Genomic DNA, 21,707 nt, shown 5'->3' on the forward strand with positions numbered 1-21,707 from the left:
GGGCAAGCAAGTCCAGGGAACCTTAGATGTGAAGGGATATCAAGAGTTTGATAAAGAAAAAGAAGCAAATGTGAGGTACCACACATTCAAAACAGGGGAGGCCTGCCTAAAGTGTAGAAAGTTCAGGGGGTGCTTCAAGAAATTAGGAGGGAAAAGAGGGGCCACAAAATATCCTTGGCAGGTGGGATTAAAGAAAACCCTAAGGTTTTTTGTAAGTATGTTAAGGGTAAGAGGATTACCAGGGAAAAAGGTTGGATCTATTGGAGAGCAAAGGGGCAACCTGTACATGGAGGTGAGTGTGGTCTTAAATGAACACTTATCAAAGGAGAAAGGCATTGTAGCCAGGCATTTTATTTGTGTTGGTGAGGTTCTGGAACACGTTAAGATTAATACAGAGGAGCTATTAGATGTTTTGGGGGTATACAGGTGTATAAATCCCAGGAACAAAAACAAAGTTGCTGGAAAAGCTCAGCAGGTCATAGATCATAGAATCCTACAATGTGGAAACAGGCCCTTCGGCCCAACAAGTCCACACTGACCCACAGAGCATCCCACCCAGACCCATTACCCTATAAACCCACCTAATCTACACATCCCTGAACACTAAGGGCAATTTAGCACGGCCAATCCACCTAGCCTGCATATCTTCGGACTATGGGAGGAAACCGGAGCAAACCCACGGAGAATGTGCAAACTCCACACAGACAGTCGCCCAGGGGTGGAATCAAACTCGGGTCCTGGCGCTGTGAGGCAGCAGTGCTAACCACTGAGCCACCATGCCACGCCTGGCAGCAGGTCTGGCAGCATCTGTGAAGGGAAAAACAGACTTAACGTTTCAGGTCCAGTGACCCTTCCTCAGAAATCCCAGGGCCTGATGGATGTATCCCAGGCTGCAATGGGAGGCAAGGGAGGAGATTGCTGGGGCCCTGGCAGAGATATTTAATACGTCACTGGCTGACAGGTGAAGTGCCAGATGACTGGAAGATAACTAATGTGGTTCCTTTGTTCAAGAACTGCCTTGTAATTTCAGGCCAGTTAGTCTCATGCCAGTGGTAGGGAAACGATTGAAAAATATTCTGAGGGGTAGGATTAATCAATACCTAGAAGGACAGGAATTGATCAGAGATAGTCAGCACAGATTTGTTAGAAGGAGATCCCGTCTACTAATTGAAAGGGTGACTCGATATATTGATGAGGATATTATAATTGATGTGGTTTACATGGACTTCAGTAAGGCCTTTGATAAGATCCCATGGGATCCAAGGCAAGTTGGCAAAGTGGATCCAAACTTAGCTTATGAATAGGAGACACAGGGTGATGATGGTGGGTTCACAGATCATAGAATCCCTGCAGTGTGGAAACAGGCCCTTTGGCCCAACAAGTCCATACCGACCCTCAGAGCATCCCACCCAGATCCATCCCGCTATAATGCATCTAATCTACACATTCCTGAACACTATGGACAATTTAGCATGGCCAATCCACCTAGCCTGCACATCTTTGGACTGTGGGAGGAAACCGGAGCAAACCCACACAGACACGGGGAGAATGAACAAACAGACAGTCACCTGAGGGTGGAACCAAACCCAGGTTCCTGTCGCTGTGAGGCGGCAGTGCTAACCACTGAGCCACCATGTGGCCATTGCTTTTGTAACTGGAATCCTGTGACCAGCGATGTACCACAGGGATCAGTATGGGTACTGTTGCTGTTTGTTATGCACGTTAACAACTTGGATGTGAATGCAGAAGGTTTAATTAGTAAGTTTGCAGATGACACAAAAATTGGTGTTGTTGTTGATAGTGAGGAGGATGGTCTCAGGTTACAGTCTGACATTGATCAGTTGGTAAATTGGCAGATAGCATTTAATTCAGATAAGTGCAAGGTGATGCATTTTGGGAGGTGAAATAATGGAAGGATATACACAATGAATGATAGCTCCTTTGGGAGTACCGAGGAACAAAGGGATCTTGGTGTACAAGTCCATAGATCCCTGAAGGTGTTAGACAGGTAGAAAGGGTGGTGACAAAAGCATACAGGATGCTTGCCTTCATCAGCTGGGGCCTAGAATATAGGAGAAAAAAGACTCGTTACAACTTTATAAAGCATTGGTTAGGCCAGAGATGGAACAGTGTGTGCAGTTCTGGTCGCCATACTATTAGAAGGACTGGATTGCATTGGAGAGGGTCTAGAGGGGATTCACCAGGATGTTGCCTGGGATGAAAAGTCTCAGTTAGGATACGCTGGGTTTGTTTTCCTTGGAGCAGAGGATGCTTGGGGTGGAGGAGGTGGGGGGTGATCTGATTGAGACATACAAAATTATGAGAGGCATAGACAGGGTAGATCGTGAGAATCTTTTCTCTATGTGTCTAAGACTGGGGGCAAAAGTTTACGGTGAGGAGTAAGTCATTTCAAGGAGATTGAGAAATGTTTTTCACCCAAAGGTAGATATAGGGAAGTTGCTGCTTGAGAGGGTGGTGGAGGCAGGTACTCTCACAACATTTAAGAAGCATCTGGGCTAGCAATTAAAATGCCAGGGCAAAGTCCGCAATGAACAAGCAGAGGTAAATAGGATTAATGTAGTTCTGTGTTTGTTGGCTGGCATAGACATGGTGGGCCAAAGGGCTTGTTTGTATCCTATATGACTCCATGACTCTATGATGGACGGTAAGGCCCTGGGAAGCACCAAGGATCAGAGGGTCCTCTGGTGTTCATGTACACCAGTCCTTCAAGGGAGCGGTTCAGGTAGATAAAGTGGTTGAGAAGGCATATGATATATTTGCCTTGATTATTCGAAGCATTGTGTCTAAGTGCAGAGAGGCTGCGCTGGAACTGTATAAAACATTGCTTAGGCTACAGCTAGAATACTGTGTGCGGCTCTGGAATCCACATTCTAGGAAGGATGTGATAGCACTGGAGACGGTACGGAGGAGATTTACCAGGATATTGCTTGGGCTGGAGAGTTTCAGTTCCGAAGAGAGTTGACAGACTGGGGTTGTTTTCCTTAGAGTCAAGAAGACCAAGAGGGGAGGCAATGGCCTAGTGGTATTATTGCTGGACTGTTAATCTCGAGACCGAGACAATGTTCTGGGGATCCAGGTTTGAATCCCGCCACAGCAGAATTTGAATTCAATAAATATCTGGAATTAAGAATCTAATGGTGACCATAAATTCATTGTCAATTGTCAGGAAAAACCCATCTGGTTCATTAATGTCCTGTAGGGAAGGAAACTGCCATCCTTACCTGGTCTGGTCTACATGTGACTCCAGAGCCACAGCAATGTGGTTGACTCTTAACTGCCCTGTGGACAATTAGGGATGAGCAATAAATGCTGCCTGGTCAGCAACACCCTCATCCCATGAATGAATAAAGGGAAAAAAAGGACATGATTGAGATATATAAAATTACGAGGGGAGCAGACAGGAAGAAACTTTTTTCCCTTTGATGGAGGGATCAAGGACTAGGGGGCATAGATTTAAGGTTAGGGGCAATAGGTTGAGTGGAGATGTGAAGAAAAACCTTTACACCGAGAGGGTAATGGGAGTTTGGAACTCACTGCTTGTAATTGTGGTAGGGGCAGAAGCCCTCATAATATTTAAGAAGTATTTAGATGTGCACTTGTGATGCCAAGACATACAAGGCTATGGGCCAAGTGCTGGAAAATGTGAGTCAAATAGTTAGGTGGTTGTTTTGGATCCGTGTGGACACAAAAAGTCGAAGGGCATTTTTGATGTCTATCCCTCTATGATTCTATCAGATTTGAAGATAACAAATATATTCAAAAGTGAAAGAGTAAGCAGGGATCTAAAGGCCAGTTAGCTGAACATTTGCCATAAGGCAAAATGTTATTTGATTTGATTTATTTATTGTCACGTGTATTTATTACACATGCACTGTTGTTCACTGTCGCCAAACTCTGGTGCCATCTTAAAACACAGAAAACAAACCAAAATACAGAATATTATGCCAGAAAAATAAAACAATAAATTTCATCATATAGTCTTATCTCCATAAAGTTAGGTGGTGTTTGGAACAGCTTCCACTTCTAGCTCAGCCATGGGCCTGGATCTGGGCTCCTCTAGCCCGATGCCTCGAGTCCCTGCTGCTAACGTAGTGACATTGTTGCAACTGCATGTTGCTGCACTGCCACTGGAACAAGGAGTCGCCACTCTCTGGTGCCATCCTGCCTCCACCAATGCCACCATGAGTTCACACTGGGCCAACCTTGCTGATGTGGCCACATCGCTGGTGCCGCACGGTCCTGCACTGGAACCAAGCCTGCCACCATCGTAGCCTCCTCCGTCAGGTACCTGGGCCTAGCCACAGACCTGGAGCCTCAGTTCGGTCTGCGAGTCTGAACCGGGGGATTAAGCCTGCCCCTCACTCGCCGGGAGATCTTGGGCTGGGCTGGAGCCATGTCTGCCTCATCCTGGCATTGCTACCGCTGCTGCTGCTGCCACCGGTCACCTCCTCCTTCAACATTTACTTGGCCTCGCTGCTCCCCGGGCCCACGCCACCATCTTCGTAAACCAGGCCACTTAGCTAAGTTCAGGGTAATAAGGCAGAGTCAATGTGATTTTGTGAAACATAAATCATGTTTAACCAATCTATTGGAGTTATTTGAGGAAGTAATGAGCTGTGGCAAAAGGAAAACTGCAACGTACTTAGATTTTCAGAAGGCATTAGATAAGGTTTCATATCGTAGATAAATGTGGAAAATATAAACTCATGGTGTAGGGGTAGCATAGTGACAAGGATAGAGGATTGGGAGGCTAACATAGAACAGAATACGTATATATGAGCCTTATTTAGATTGACAACGTGTAACAAGTGAAATTGAGTACAAAAATCTAAGAAAGTTGTTCTTCAGTTGTATAGCACACTGGTGAGACCTCATGTGGAATACTGCATACAGCATTAATCACTTTATTGAAGGAAAGAATATCAATGCATTGTTGGCAGTTCAGAGAAGGTTTAACTAGACTAAAGCCGGGAATGAGTGGATTGTTTTATCAGGAATGATTGGAGGAAAGGTCGAATGGCTTTGTATCCACTGCAGTTTGGATGAGTTAAAAGCAACTTGATTGAAACATATCAGATTCTAGGAGTCTTGACAGGGTAGACATTAAGAGGATGCTTTCTCTTGTGGAAGAATCTAGAACTGGGTCACTTTCAAAAATAAGGCGTCATCGATTTAAAACAGGTGAGGTAAATTTTGTGCTCTGAGAGATTTGAATCTTTGGAATTCTGTTCCTGAATAAGTGGTGGAAGAAGAATATTTAAGTTGTTTTAGGCACAGGTTGATACATTCCTTGTATGCACCGGAATGAAAAGGGAAAGGTCGAAGAATGAGCAGAAATCTGAATTTGAGATTGGCCATGATCTTACTGAATGGTGGATGAGTTGAGAGATCAAATGGTCCTGCTCCAGGTTTGTATGTATGCAGCTACAAGAACAGGTCAGAGGCTAGGAATTCTTGGCAAGAGATTCACACCCTGACTCTATAAGGTCCGTCCAATGTAATCAAAACACAAGTCAGGAGTGTGATGGACTACTTCCCACTTGCCTGGATGGCAGCAGCTCCACTAATGCTCAAGAACCTCAACAGAATCCAGGACAAAGCAGCCCACTTAATCGGCGGCAGACCCACCACCTTCAGTATTCACTTCCTTCTCAACTGTGGCAGCAATGGTAACATTGCACATCTAACACATTCACTGCCTTCAAAGGCACCTCCCACATCCCTGAACTCCAATACTTAGACAGACAGACAAGGGTGATAGATGCACAGGAACACCATCACGTTCAAGTTCACTCCAAGCCAACACCATCCTGATTTGGAACTATATTCCTATTCTTTCGCTGCCTCTCAGTCAAAAACCACTTTCTAACAGCACTGTGGGTGTCCCTATGCCTCTAGTAGTTCACAAAGGCAGTTAGCTTAACATTATGTTCTTCAGGGAAATTAGGGATGGCAATACTGTAAATGGTGGCTTAGTCACCAATGCCTACATCCCAAGAATGAAGAATAAAGCTTAGGATTAAGTGAATTAGACCAAGTCTAAGCCAAAATGATCTAGGAAGTGGCAAGTATTATGAGTGTTCTGAAGCACTTATGTGAAAAGCTTGCTGGAGCACCATATTTATGCAACACTGCTAGGCATCCACTTCCTGCTCAACAGATATCACAATAATCGTGCAATATCATTGCGTTGAAGAACACTATCAGGATGTTGTGACTAATGCTATTCTAACGAAGAAGATACTGGACGAAACATTCACATTTACCGTCATGTGTCAGAGTGTATCACACAGAAGCCGACCTTTTGAAGTTTAACAATTTTCTACGAGACAGTCAATTAGCACTGGTCAAGTTCTACAAACTGCAATGAGATGAATAAAGAGGTTTCTCTGGTACCATGGAGACATTTTTCCCTATGCTACTTTGAAAGTTGTCACTGGATGCTGGGACATTGAGTAAATTTAAGGAGGAGATAGACAGGTTTTTAATTAGTTATGAGTTGAAGGGTTATGGAGAGTGCACAGGAAAGTGGGGTTGAGGCCAAGATGAGATCAGCCATGATCATATCACATGGCGGAGTAGGCTCGAGGAACTGGATTGCCTATTCCTGGTTCTAGTTCTTATGTTCTCAAGGGCAGCTCCCCCAACATGCTTTTGCGAAACTGGGGCCTGGGGAAACTCTGCTCATGCAATGAATGAGCATCTCTGCCATCCTCTGCCACCATTATGTGGTGAGGTAAGTTCCGAGAAAATTCCATCTGCGTCAGGCTTGAGCAACAGAGTATTTGTCCTTCCAAGGAGAAGTATGGTTCCAAATATGGGGCGGAATCTTGCACAAGCGAGGTTGCTCTCAGCCAACCAGAACCCCTCTTTGCTTCATTTTGGGAAATTCCCTTTTTTACCAGTCTTGGCAGACCAGTGTCAGGCCGTCCAACGGGAAGGTCACAGAAGGTTCGAGGGTGCCAGGGAATGATGGTGGAATTTAGGAAGGAAGAGGCCGCCGTAACGAATGACTCTCAGCGGCAAGATTCTGCCACCCCTTCCCCTTCAGGGAGTCCGTCCACACAGAATGAACACCACTCCCCGGCCACCTATGGGTGAATAACAGCAATGGTGGGAGTGGGCTCGCTGCTGTCATTAATGGGATGCTCAAAAGCCTCAGCTGGCAGAGGGACAGCAATGGGTATTCCTGCCACACAACTAATCAGGGTGGAGGCTTCAAGATGGCAGATTGTATGACTCTAAGTCGTCACCCTTCTTTCCCTCTGCTTGAATAAATCCCCTCCCACCACCAAACGTACCACAGGAGAGGGCACAGGATTCCACCCATGTTATACATGCCCGAATCAAAGACAACACAATGTCACTTCCCAGGGTGCGATGTGTGAATCAAACGCTACCAGAATAAAAAAAAACATCCTGCAGATGCTGAAAATCTGTACGAATGGTTGTAGACTAGTTTTAAAATTGCCACCATTGACCATCCAGTAAGGACCACCTCCTACCCACCGCTGAGCATTGATCACACCCACCAGCCCCCACATGACTTGTGGGCGGGAGGGATTAATTGCAGAAGACCAACACAGAATCCCCATTCCCCCATCCCTCACTCTGTCCATGCAATCTACAATTGACTCTGGCATCAGGACTTTGCTTCGTTTGGTAGAATCCAGCCCAGAGTTTCGGCTCAATGTTCTGTTGAAAGGGTTTTGTGTACTTCCAGCACTGTCTGTTTTCCTTTCTGACTAACAGAATAAAACTTCATTCAGTCAAGTGTTCTTGATTTGCAAATTTGGCCCGAAGTTTATTTGGTATCAAATCTATAATAGTAACTTGGTGCATTGCTTCTGATTGCAATCAAGTTAAAGTCTTTGGAGAAATGCATAAAGGCATGGCTGTTGCAGTGTGATGAGCATTACAAAGTGCACAATTTAGTGTGTCAGTGCCTTGTGCAACTTCTTGAAGAAGAAAATGACAATTTTGATGATGGATATATCACTATTGGTGGAGAGATCAGTGACTTCGGTAATTATTGCTCCTACAACCTCATAATAAATTGTCATTATATTGCAGTGAAAGCTTCTGTATGCTCACCAGAACGATACCGAGCTCAGTGAACATTTAGGCCTTAATTAAAAACTCCAGGATGTTCAGGGAGAAGTTATTACACAGGCCATAGACTTTATATAGGACATTTCATAATATCTCAGTGTTTCCTTTGCCAATTAAGTACTTCTGAAATGTAGTCACTGAAATAATGTAGTAAACTTTGCTGCCAATTTACATATGACTCGCTCCAATAGATAGCAATATGAAATGACTAGTTAATTTGTTATTATGTATTGGTTGAGGGACAAATATTGACCAGAAGACTGAGGAGAACTCACCTCTGTCATTGATAAAATGGAGGATCCACCTAAAATCTTCAGTGATTTTAACTATGTAGCATCAACAGGAAACTGACACCATACATTCCTCCTATTTTGTGCTGGAAGTTGGGGGCGGCGGGGGGGGGGTTTGCTGCAGATTGTTAGTTTGAGGCCTTAAAATTAAAGTTCAGCAGTAATACCAGGAAGAAGTTTGTTCTATCAAAGGATAGTGGGAATCTCACCCTTGTGACGGTACTGTGCTTTTAAGAAAGATTTGTTCTGTGCAGTTTCTCTTGCAGACAGGTGTTGACATTAGTGCTGATGGAATGTCTGCTTCAGAAACAGCGGGTGAACAGCTTTGAGCTCCGAGTGTGTTTTTTTTTAAAATTAGGCAAAAGAATTGTGAGTCAGCTTCACACAGTCCCAAGGTTTCAGTTTTGCTTTTAGTTCGGGCTTGAAGTTGGCTGTTGAAGCTGCTAAATACAGATCTCTCTCTGCTGCTAGATTGTTTGTTTTGGCGTTCCCTTCTCTTGGGCTAGAAAAGCTAGCACATGAGGAAAATCTGTTTTGCTGAATTTACCTTTGCCAAGGGTGTGTTTAGGGGATGCTGCTATATTGGAACAGTTGATGATTAGTAGTTCAATAATACATTATTTTACTAAATATTTCAAGAGTTAAAGTTATGCCAATTCTTTTTTGTTTGAATTTTAACTGTGTTGTAAGAATAATTGGGTGGCATGGTGGCTCAGTGGTTAGCACTGCTGCCTCACAGCAACAAGTTCCCAGGTTCAATTTCATCCATGGGTGACTGTGTAGAGATTGCACATTCTCCCCATGTTTGCATTAGTTTCCTCCCACAGTCTAAAGATGTGCAGGTTAGGTGAATTGGCCACACTAAATTGCCATAGTGTCCAGGGATGTGCAGACTAGGGGGAAATGCATGGTTACAGGGATAAAGGGTTGGGCCGGGGTGGGATGCTCTTTGGAGGGGCATAGTAGACTTGACAGACCAAATAGCCTGATTCCACACTTTAGGGATTCTAAGTGTGTTCTGCTTGAAGTCTAGTAGTGGACCAATCATCTGGAACACAGCATCTTAAAATAAAACGTTAGCATCTAGGCTTTCTCCTTTATATATTTTGAGGGGGTTTGGTAAATGTTCGTCAATTGAAAGTTTCAAGATGGAGATGGATAAACTTTTGTGAGGCAAGGGTGTTATGGATTATAGAACCAACGCAGGTCGATGGAGTTGAAATACATAATAGCCAGGATTTGATCAAACGTAACACAATCTGACAGCCAAATAACTGGTGCCTTGTTCAAACGTTCCAATGATGTTCAGCTTGGTTTGCAGGTTCTGTCTCAGCACTCACATAATGGCTTACAGACAAAGAGAATTCTCAAAAGCAATTTCATTTTTTCTGTCCTCAGAGAACCATACTAATCAATGCAATTATTTGGATATTTAAACTAGAATTACCATAGCCCTCTAATGCACAGGCAGTCCATCACCTGGGCATCTAGAGTCTAACATTGGGAATGATGCCAACCCCATAATAGAGAATTTTTGCATCTATTCTCCATAAGATCCTTTTTTGAAATGCTGGAGCAGGGAAAGTAGAGAGCGGAACCTGATAGAGGTGCATATGGTTTAAAAGGAGCATGGAGAGGGTGAATAGGAAACAGCTGTTCCCCATAGTCAAAGGGGGCACAATTTTAAAGTGAAAGACAGGAGGTTTAGAGGGGATTTGAGGACATTCTGTTTCATCCAGGGTGTGTTGGGGGTCTGGAACACACTGCCTTGGGGGGGGGGTTAGTTGAGACAGGAAACCTCACAACCTTTAAAATATACTTGGATGAGCACTTGAAATGTCATACCATTCAAACTATTGGCCTAGTGTGGGAAAGTGGGATTTGTGTAGGTTGCATATTGTTGGCAGTACAGAAGCATCTTCTGCACTCTATGGTTCTATAAACCCTTTATCTCTTTCATAATCAAAGGGGCAAACACATCTTTTTTGTTTTACCAAAAGCAAAATTATAATGTTCATTCTGTCATATTTTGTACAGTTACGATGAAGCTACAATGATGGCAGTTCAATCTCTCTCTCTCTCAGCATATTTATGCCAGTGGCACTGTTATTGATGGTACAGAAAAATACCTACTTTAATTGCCAGGATCAATTTCATTTCAGTCAGTGGGAATAATGATATCTGCTTCTTCCTTCAGTGATACTCAACAAGTAGATGGAGGTGAGAACTCCTTTAATGGTGGCACTAAAGTGACACTCGAAACGAAGTTTTATTCCTTTCCATTAGTGGCAGCAGAGATGTAAGTGTAGAACTGAAAGCAAAATGAGAAGGAGAAGATACTAAAGGCGGCTGGGGGATGGGAGGAATTGATGGTGAAAGTGAAGAGAGTGAAAGTGGTGATTTGAGGGCAAAATCCTGGAATAGCATTTTGGAATGAAGGGGGAAGGAATGTTCAAATTCTAATTTAGATGGAGCTGGGGAAGAAAAATGACCACATCATCTGAGGGGCTGGAGAGGCCAGGAAAAAAAAACTTAAAATAGGTTAAAGGAGAAAAAGTTCCAGGAGGATGGAGACAACTGTATTAAGACAGCTAAGTTGAACCAGTCTGCTGGTTTTGTGGAGAAGACAGAAAGGCTTGTATTTTTATAGCTTCTTTCATGACTATAGGATGTCCAAAGCAGTTTTATTTAATTCACTCACACAGTGTGAGCATCACTGGGTAGATCAACATTTATTATCCTCAGGAAGGTGGTGGTGAGCTGCCTTCTTGAACTGCTTTGGTCCATGTGGTGTAGGGACACCCACAAAGCTGTGAAGGAAGGAGTTCCATAATTTTGACCCAGCAACGGTGAAAGAATAGTGATATAGTTCCAAGTCAGGAGGGTGGACAGGTTTTGAGATATCAGTAGGTGCTTCAGAGCTCCCAGCCTCTGACCTGTTCTTGTGGCCTCAGTATTTATATGGCTGGTCCAGGTCAGTTCTTCGTCAAGTTCAGTTCTGGTTTGATTCTCCATTGTTGGAGATAGTCATTGCTCTCGTGTGAATGTTATTTGCCACTTGCCAGCCCAAACCTAGATGTTGTCCAGGTCTTGTTTTGAAGTGTAGCTGCTACTATAATGTAGGGAAATGTGGTAACACATTCCCAAAGACAGCAAGATGCCAATGGCCAGATGTTCTTAATGATATTGGGTGGGGGACAGTCAATGGCCAGGATGCTGGGAAGATATCAAATAAAAAGCAAAAATGCTGGAAATGCTCAGCAGGTCAGACATTAACTGTAGAGAGACTAAGAGTGAGCAGGTGGAATTTTACCAGCGTAGGATGTAACATTTTGTGTGTTCCCATTCCCCTGCACCAGTAAAAAGGTCAGTCAGCACCTCATTAACTCTGTGTCTGGCTGCTCCGCCATTGAGGTGAGGGTGGGCAAGTGGTGGCCTCAGTGAGGTGAGAGTAGGGCTTCTGCACTTCAGGGACAGGAAATTTGCCAACAATAGCTGTCAGCCATGCAGCAGCACTGTACTCCCAGTGCAGCACCAGAAGAAAGTAGTGGCCACTGCTGGGACTACACACAGGAAGGAACAATCTGGACATTGGACTTTTAAGTAAAGTTTGGGCCCTTTGGTGGAGGAAGGATTGGATACCTCAGTGAGGTAGCGGTGTGGGGGGATTTTGTGGTTTAGAGGCTGGGGGGACTGTAAAGCTTGGGGAGGGGGGAGCACTCCCACAGTAGGCCCAGGGGACCATTCCACCCACCTTTCCTTCCATCCTTTGCTGATGCAGTGAAACTTGCTCTGTTGGTCACTCTCCTTCCTCCTTTCCAAGGTGCACGCATTTTTGTTTTGACGTCAAAACTTTGATATAAGACACCCTGAAAGCAGCCTCAGTTAGAACAGTAATTCTGCACAAAGGAGAAATCAGTCAAATTGAACCAAGACATTTACTTAAATGTGCTGAAATAAATACAAATCTTTTGTTTTAGTTTTACTGGATGATGTCTGGTATTCACACGTTGACATGAGTTCGAATATTTTAGTCATTGATATACATACCTCAGCAAGGATTGTGACCAGGTACATTTCCTTGGTGCTGCCATAATAATATCATTGACTTGAAGGTGCATTACAGTTGCCTCTGCTGCATTCAGCAGAACTTGTCTCTTCATTTCAATGCTCTCCGTAATACCCATTGCTGCCATGTCTCCAATGGTGTCATTTGTCATGTCCAATCCATATGCTGTTTTCACTTCGCTATGAGCAGCTTGCAACTGAGCCACTAAATCTGCATCGTCAAATCCAGCATTATCAGCTATAATGGTGGGAAGCATTCCTAGTGCTTCAGCGAAAGGCTTCATTGCTACACCTTCTTCGCCTGGTGTTCTGACAGCACGCTCAGAACACCTTTTGCCATGAACATCTCTGAACAGCCTCCACCACAAACATTTCTGCACAGAAGGTGTCATGCAAAGATTGTTCAGTGTCATCTAGAATCTGCTGAGTAGCTCCTCAAAGAACATTGTGTTGGAGGGAAATTAGGTCCTTAAAGCACGCACTTAATCCGTTACATTAAGGCCATCTAAGGGGGAACCTCTTGTGGTGCGGTGTTAGTGTCCTGACCCCTGGACTGGGAGGCCTAGGTTCAAGTCCCACTTGCTTCATGGGCATGTAATAACAGCTCTGAACAGGTTGATAGAGGGGAAAAAATAAGGCCATCTAAAGGCAGACGCATTAGCTGACCCTTCACACACACCTATAACATTGGGATAGGTGAGAAGAAGATCTGAAGACCACTTGCTTTATTTTGCATGTTCCCTCCCCCCCACCTTCAGAGATGTTTTTACAACAATAATTATAACGTCACCATCAAGCTCCTTTTTTTCACTCCAGATTTTTCTTGCATTCAAATTTTACCACTTACCATGGTTGGATTTGGACTTAGGTTCCCAGAATATAAGCCTGGGATTTCTGACAGTGCAATGCTATGGTATGGGACTCGTGAATCAGAACTCCAGGTTAATATTCTGGGGACATGGGGTCAGTTCCCACCATGGTAGAATTCAGTTAAGACATTGGCCTCATGGTGAGCAATACCAATTTTTGTTAAAACTTATCTGGTTGTCTAAAGCTGGTTAAGGTCGAAAATCTGCCATTCTCACCGAGTATGACCTAAATTACTCCAAGCCGACTGCAATGTGGTTTACTCTTAACTGCCCTCTGGCCAATTAGAGGTGGGCAATACATTGTGATCTAGCCAGTAATGCCCACATCCCAGCTTTTTAAGTCACTTTCATCACAACACCTCACTGCAGCCACTGTATTTTGTGGTTTACTCTGGGAGGACCTCCCCTGCTCTTGTTCCATTGAATTACAGGATAAATTATCATCCAAAAGAAATATTATCTCCCACATGCAGCAATCTTTCACTGGATTTTCAGCATAGGATTCATGCCCAAGTCCTTGATTTGTACCCACAACCTCATGATGCAGAAGATAGCATGCAACCAAGTGAGGTGCAACTGGCATTGCTCAAGGCAAGTAAGTTCCCGATGTGACTGATAAAGGTTAGGAGAAAGGTACTTTGGTTAGGGGTGTCAATACATATGGAGCTGGAAAAGCACTGCATGCCAGACAGTATCCGAGGAGCAGTAAAGTCAACGTTTCAGACTGAAACCCTTACAAGTTGGCTAGGGGAGTGTTGTCACTCTAATCTATAGGAGTGTGTTTACATGAGGAAAAGCGACTCATTGAGGTAATATTTGGAGAAGGGAATGGCCAGGTGGATCTGTCGAAAATCCAAACGTTATTCTGGAAATCACAGGTGTGCCTGAATGGAAGGAAGATTGATTAATGTTCGGCATTTGCAAATCTCCAAGACGGGTTCCCTGCCATGCCAGTCCGTGCTAGGAGCCCCTTATGTTTGCAAGGACTTCGAAGCATCACCTTCACAACTGTCAAAAATAACTAAAGGCAAGCTGTTAATTGGCAACAAATGTAACATGACTGAAATAGCAACAGGAGGAATGAACTGCAGCTTGACAAAGACCTTCAAGATTCTGCTTCAGGAACTGTTACTAATGGCCGACACATATCACAAATAATAAGAGAAAATACTGGCAGATCAGTCAGCAAAGAGAACCGGTGAGTTAATATTTCAATTATATATCCTTCAGCAAAATGAAATACTGCTATTTTTGTTTCAGATTTCCAGCTCTTGCGGTTCTCTGCTATTTTGTCACTAATAATGAGTTTGTCTTCAGAATTAATAGCGGATGTATCTTTAGGTTTCTCCCAGCTTCTTCTGCAAATCTTAATGAGCAGGAGCATTCAACTTAGCCGTACTGTATGGAACTCTGACCTCTGATGTTCCTAAACTATGTCACCCCCAGCGTTTCCTGGTTAAATAACCATTTGATGCATCCCACACAATCAAGGAGTTTTATTTGGAAGGATTTTATTCTGACAATCATCACTTTCCCACCACGTACCATTGCACCAAAGCCATTAGAAAAGCTTGACTTTGTTGCTAAAAGCATTAAAAAAAACACCTGGTTTAAGAGACATATGCAAATCTCAACACTTGCTATTCAGTATTGACGGTTTAAACGTGGAACCAGCTTTCTTTATTCCCAGAGCGTTGTGTGTCACTTAAAATAACCACATTTGATTTATTATTAGTCAAGTAATGGCGATGACGGGAGGGTAGGAGGAGGTCAGACTCTGTGCCATATGCCCCTGCACAGCTGGCTGGCTGCTTTTGTCTTTCATTTCTTTCCTTCTTCCTTTCCATCTGTCTATCTATCTACCTACCTTCTATCTACCTATCCATCGATCTATCTCTATCTGTCCGTTGTTTTTATTTTCATTTCTCTTTTGTATCAAAGTTCACCTTTTCTTCTGTAGCTGCTGGTGGAAAGGGCGTGCTGCAGCAGCAGGGCAGTGGGTCTGGATGTTCGTTCCCCGAGGCTTTGGTGCCTGCCTCTTTATCGAAGATTTCATCCCCGATGGGTCTGGGTCATTCCCTGCGTTGGTCGTTTCAGTGGTTATTATACCAGCTTAGGGTGGCACAGTGACATAGCAGTTAGCACTGCTGCCTCCCAGCGCTTAGGGACCCGGGTTCGATTCTACTCCTCGGCTGACTGTATGGGGTTTGCTCTGGTTCCCTCCCAAAGATGTGCAGGTTAGCTATGGGGATTGCGGGATTATGGGAATGGCCTTCAGAAGGTCAATCTAGGGATTCTACCATCCTAGTTTAGGAGGCCACATTCCTCCACTCAAAGGGTTGTGAACCTAAGGAATTCTCTACCCCTGAAGGTTGTGGATTGATTGAATATTTGTTCAGGGCAGGATAGACCCACCTGCAAATGTCAAGGGATATGGGCAAGAAAGTGGATCTGAAACCCATGATCATATTGGATGGTGGTGCAGGTTTCATGGGCTCTATGTTCTATTCCTATCCCTATTTCTCATCTTCCTGTGTTTTTGTATCATTCAGATCAGAAGCTTATGTGTTTAAGTCCCTACACAGACTTGACTAGATCACATTAGCAGATCGTTCACATTGGCACTGAGGACAGCTATATTGTTGGAGGTGCCACCTTTGAAATAATAAAATAGTCAAAGGCTGGGATGGAGGTAAGCAAGGAAGATCACATGGTACTTTACAGAAAAGCTATAGAATCCCTACAGTGTGGAAACAGGCCCTTCGGCCCAACAAGTCCATGCTGACTCTCAGAGCATCCCACCCAGACCCATCCCCCTATAACATACCTAATCAACACATCCCTGAAAACTGCGGGCAATTTAGTGTGGCCAATCCACCTAAACTGCACATCTTTGGAGTGTGGGAGGTAACTGGAGCACGCAGAGGAAACCCACGCAGACACGGGAAGGATGTGCAAACTCCACACAAACAGTCACCTGAGGCTGGAATTGAACCCAGGTCCCTGACGCTGTGAGGCAGCAGTGCTAACCACTGAGGCACCATACCACCCATGTTTCCCAGTATCTTGGCCAACAATCATCCCTGTATACAGGAGTCATTAAATAAAATCGAATCGTTTCTTTCACTGCTGCTTGTGACCCCTGCCTATTCACAAATTAGCTGCTGCATTTTCTCATATGATAACTTACATTACCTCTCCAAGGCTCCTTAGACAGCATCTTCCAAACCTGCAATCTCTGTCATCTGGAAGCCGAGGGCAGCAGACACATGAAAACATCATCACCTGCAGCTTCCTTCACTGTCAATGTGCCAAAATCCCAGAAGGCTCTCCCCAACAGCACTATAGGTGTCCGGAAACTCCAAGGAATGCAGCAGTTCGAGGTGTACACCACCACTTTCTCCAGGGCAATCTGTGGATTGCTGCTGAACAAAGAGACCTTGGGGTGCAGGTTCATAGTCCCTTCAAAGTGGAGTTGCAGCTAGACACAGTAGTGAAGAAAGTGTTTGGTACGCTTGCCTTTATTGGTCAGTGCATTGACTATAGGAGTTGGGAGGTCATGTTGTGGCTGTACAGGACATTGGTTACTCCACTTTTGGAATACTGCATACAGTTCTGGTCTCCCTGCTGCAGAAAGGGTGTTGTGAAACTTGAAAGGATTCAGAAAAGATCTACAAGAACCTTGCCAGGGTTGGAGGGTTTCAGCTATAGGGAGAGGCTGAACAGGCTGGAGCTATTTTCCCTGGAGTGTCGGAGGCTGAGGGGTGACCTGATAAACTCATGAGGGGCATGGATAGGGTGAATAGCCAAAGTCTTTTCCCCAGGGTAGGAGAGTCCAAAAGTAGAGGTATAAGTTTAAGATGAGAGGGGAAAGATTTAAAAGGGAGCTAAGGGGCAAATTTTTTGCACAGACAGTGGTGCGTGTTTGGAATAAGCTGCCAGAGGAAGTGGTGGAGGCTGATACAATTACAACATTTAAAAGGCATCTGGATGGGTACATGAATAGGAAGGATTTAGAGGGATATGGGCCAAATGGGACTAGATTAATATCGGATATCTGTTCGGCACGGACGAGTTGTACCACGTTGTACATCTTTATGACTCTAATTAGGGATGGGCAATAAATGCTGGCCTAGCCAGTGATGCCTTTACACAGTGAGCAATTATCAAGCATTCTATGAACACACTGAAACAATGACTCATCAAGAGCAAAACTTTGTAACGTTATCAGGAGAAAACAGTGTTAACATTTCAGATCAACAACCTTTCATCAGAACAGGTTAGAAACAAACAGTTGTGAAGAAAGGTCATTGGACCAGAAATGTTAACTCTGCTTTCTCTCTGCAGCTGCTGCCAGAGCTGCTGAGTTTCTTCAGCAATGTGCTTTTATTTGTGTTGGAAATGAAATGAAAACATGCGATGGTGTTATATGTGGAACAAGGGGATAAAGAGGATGGATATGTAATGGGGTGACTGGCCTGGAATAACCTGAAGCTGCATATCATGGTACCACAAGATATGGCTCGAGTGGAGGTGGGTCTTGAATTATTCCAATCAACAGAACACCTTGCTGGAAGTGACTGGCATCGATTGTCCTCCCACATTTTTATCAAACTATTCCCTGCCCATTGCTTTTTACTGGAGGAATAATCTTTTGTTTGTGGAGATGATTTGTTATGGCTCCACTCCCATGCTTCTCTCCTCTTCTTACCATCATCATCAATCCCATCACATCTCTCTCTAGCCCAAGTAACTTTGATCCTGGGCTACCCATTCCCCACTGCTGTTTCTTTCTCTCTGATCCACAGCTACTCTGACTCCATCATCAGCATCCACACAAGCATTGTCTCTCATCCACCATGTACCCCACCATTCTCTCTCTCTCTCTTTCTGGGGTCCGTCTCCACCTATCCACCTTATCTTGTTCCCTTCCCCCAACCCAGCCCACCTGTCATCAGTTTAAATACCATCTTTCCCTATCTACTGTCAGTTCCGAAGAAGGTCCCTGGACTCGAAACATTAACTCTGCTTTCCTCCCACAGATGCTGCAAGACCTCCTGAGTTTCATTAGCAATTCCTGTTTTTGCTTCAGATCTTCAGCACGTGCACTGCCCACCAAATAAGCAACCATTGCCCCTGATGGATGTGCCCCTTCAGCTGAAACAGTCCAGGCAGACAAGTTCTGAGTTTTATTAGAGATCGTAGTAAGTCTCATAGACTTATTGGGTGGTATGGTGGCTCATTATTTAGCACTGCAGCCCCGTAGCACCAGGGACACGGGTTCAATTCCAGCCTTGGGCCACTATCTGTGTGGAGTTTGCACATTCTCCCCCTGTCTGTGTGTGTTTCCTCTGGGTGCTCCGGTTTCCTCCCACAGTCCAAAGATGTGCAGGTTAAGGTGGATTGGCCATGCTTAATTGCCCAAAGTGTTCAGGGATGTGTAGGCTAGGTAGGTTAACCATGGGAAATAAAGGGTTGCAGATTTAGGGTGGAGGGGTGGGTCTGGGAGGAATGTTCTTTGGAGAGTAAATATGGAGTCAGTGGGCTGAATGGCCTGCTTCCACACTGTAGGGATTCAATGATCAAAGAAGAGGCTGGCCATGGGAAAGGCAACAATTTGCAAGTGAATGCAACTAACTAGACAAAAGCTTTTTCAATGAGACAGCATAGACAACAGCAGCAGAATGGTCTCCCTCTGTGCTGATTGGTTCTAAGTAATCAAGTTATCCAGATGTTTCTCCCCATTCCTGGTAATTCTACATGAACACCGTGTTACTAGTTGCACTGGATCAGGTACTGAGGGTGGCAGAATGTCCCGGGGCAGAGGGACTTGGGACTCCGGCAGTGGAAAGTTGTACTCTCAAGTTATCTTTTTTTTCTTGTCTTACTCTTAAGTTACTGTATAGCGCCACGTATGTACACACTTTGCACTGTATTTTTACACTGAATACACGTGACAATAAATGATACAATTCAGTTGAATAGAAGGTGCAGAAAGCCCTCGGCTTTCACCAACCGGTACACCACGGCGTGCAGGGTGAGCTACAGGCCAGTTTGAACATCTCAAATCTCCATCAACCAACCGCTCGGTTGAACGGGAAAACAATCAAACGGTGGCATGAAGGGATGGAGAGCGAAATCGTGTCAACCGCGGGGAATACACACGATATTGACACATTTGCAAATAAGGGTGGGGAGGAAATGTTCTGATTTATTTTTAATCAGCCTTGTTTCTACCTGGTATTGCAGGAATGATGATCTGCGGGCAGCTGAATTGTAATTCGAGTTCAACAAAGAGGCAGCGAGTGTGAGCAGCATCAGGCTGTAGAATCGGTGTGAGATAGAAGTGAACAGGAGACTAAAATCCCAGATAGGAATTATTTATAAGATATATACGTATTATATATATATGTACATATGCACACAACTGCCTTCGTCCTGTACCAAAGGAAATCTCCATTAAATCTCCACAGAGCAACATCCTCCCTCCTGATGTAGGAAATAATTTCAGCAAATCATGTGGAGGAGCAGTATTTTTGTTTTAGTGCCTATGCCTACTTCTGTGTCAAAGTGCTCAGTCGAGTGACTGTGGTCTTTGCAATCACTAGGTTCCTAGTTCTCATCTCTAAACAAAATATCCTGATGCCCATTGATGGGAATTAAACCCCTTTTTCGGTGAGATAGACCATTCGGCCCGAACTGGCTAGTTCTGACGAAGGGAGCACTGGATTCCAAACGTTAACGCTGTCCTTCTCTGTCGACAGATGCTGCCAGACCCGCTGAATTTCTTTAGCACCTTCTGTTTTATTCTTGTTTCCGTATTTTTTTTTGAAAAACTTACTTGAACGTGTTAGGTCGCTTCCCCGGGGCAGAATGGGACTGGAACCCGGGCCTTCTGGGTCAGAAGTACGGGCACTACCACCCCCTCCACAAAGCCCTGCAATGTTCCTCTGAGCCTGCCCTCGTGTCCTGAGGATCTCCTACCCCCACCCTGTAGAATGGAGATTTCAAACAAACAAGAGGGCAGACACATAAATGAACAGAATTGATTTATTTCTTTAAAAAAAAACGAAAGAACTGCAGATGCTGGAAATCGGAAACAGAAATTGCTGGAAAAACTCAGCAGATCCGGCAGTATCTGTAGAGAGAAATCAGAGTTAACTTTTCGGGTCCAGTGACCCTTCTACAGTTTTATTGTTTCCGAAACTTGCTTTATTGATTTTTTTTTAAAGAACTCTTACCTGGAGAAACCTGGACTGTGGAGGGCTCTAACGCTGACGAGTGAAACTCTCACTGAGCTCCAATAGTGACACACTACTCCCGGTTAAAGCGGTGTCTTTTTATTAGCCCTCTCTCTCTGTTGAGCTCCTGTCAGCTTTATCAGGAGAGGGTATGCAGTTAAAGAACCCTGCAGGCACAGCAGGGGGATTTGGGAAAGGATTGCACAGCTTGACGTTGAGGAGATGCCTTTAAATCCAGACCCAGCCTCCTTTCTCTCTCTCTCTCTCACACACACTTGTCTAGCTCTTTCTCCCTGGATGGTTGGTCAATCAGAGGGTGGAGGCTCGGAGTGACGAATAATGCGGAGTTACTGAGCTTGCCGGCCCCAGCTTGTGAGCAGAGGAGTTGGGGAGGGGGAAGGAGGTGAGAGCCCTATGCAAGGGCAGGTTTAGAAAGCAGCTCTTTCATGCCTCTGGTCGGATCTTCTGGCATCTTTGCCCCCCTCTTTCCCTTTCGGAGCCGGGACAGAAGATGTTGAAGAGGTGCAGGAGGAGACGGCGACTCTCGCAGCAGCGCTATTGAAGAGCCCACAGGACAAGGTAGATGTTGGCTCCCTATCACTGTGTGATTATAACATGTTTCTGGTGCTTTTGTGTGATTCAGTGGTAGCCTTTTAGAAATCAACCAAACAGAAGTCGATTGTATTTTTAAATGAAAAGCGTTGGCATGTGTGTCTGTATGACCTTTATATTTCGGTGATTGCAACTGACCTGCTTCACTGCTCCCTTTTGAAGTGGGTGACCTGCCCCGTTTGCAGTGGGTGATCTGCTCCCTTTTGCAGTGGGTGACCTGCCCCTTTCGCAGTGGGTGATCTGCTCCCTTTTGCAGTGGGTGACCTGCCCCTTTTGCAGTGGCTGATCTGCTCCCTTTTGCAGTGGGTGACCTGCCCCTTTTGCAGTGGGTGACCTGCCCCTTTTGCAGTGGGTGATCTGCTCCCTTTTGCAGTGGGTGACCTGCCCCTTTTGCAGTGGGTGATCTGCTCCCTTTTGCAGTGGGTGATCTGCTCCCTTTTGCAGTGGGTGATCTGCTCCCTTTTGCAGTGGGTGACCTGCCCCTTTTGCAGTGG

The 21,707-nt window shown here is 44.7% G+C and overlaps 1 protein-coding gene across 1 annotated transcript in view; it reads left to right on the top strand.

Annotated features, from left to right (window-relative positions):
- The first annotated feature begins 20,999 nt into the window (after window positions 1-20,999).
- The window catches only part of htr5ab (5-hydroxytryptamine (serotonin) receptor 5A, genome duplicate b), a 5,259-nt gene continuing 4,551 nt past the window's right edge, over window positions 21,000-21,707 (top strand). Inside the window, exon 1 of the mRNA XM_020516201.2 lies at window positions 21,000-21,180. The gene's annotated coding sequence lies outside the window, so the exon portion shown is untranslated. The remainder of the gene's footprint in view (window positions 21,181-21,707) is intronic.

This window comes from Rhincodon typus, chromosome 2 (genome assembly GCF_021869965.1).
Source record: "Rhincodon typus isolate 14 chromosome 2, sRhiTyp1.1, whole genome shotgun sequence".
NCBI classification, from domain to species: Eukaryota; Metazoa; Chordata; class Chondrichthyes; order Orectolobiformes; family Rhincodontidae; genus Rhincodon; species Rhincodon typus.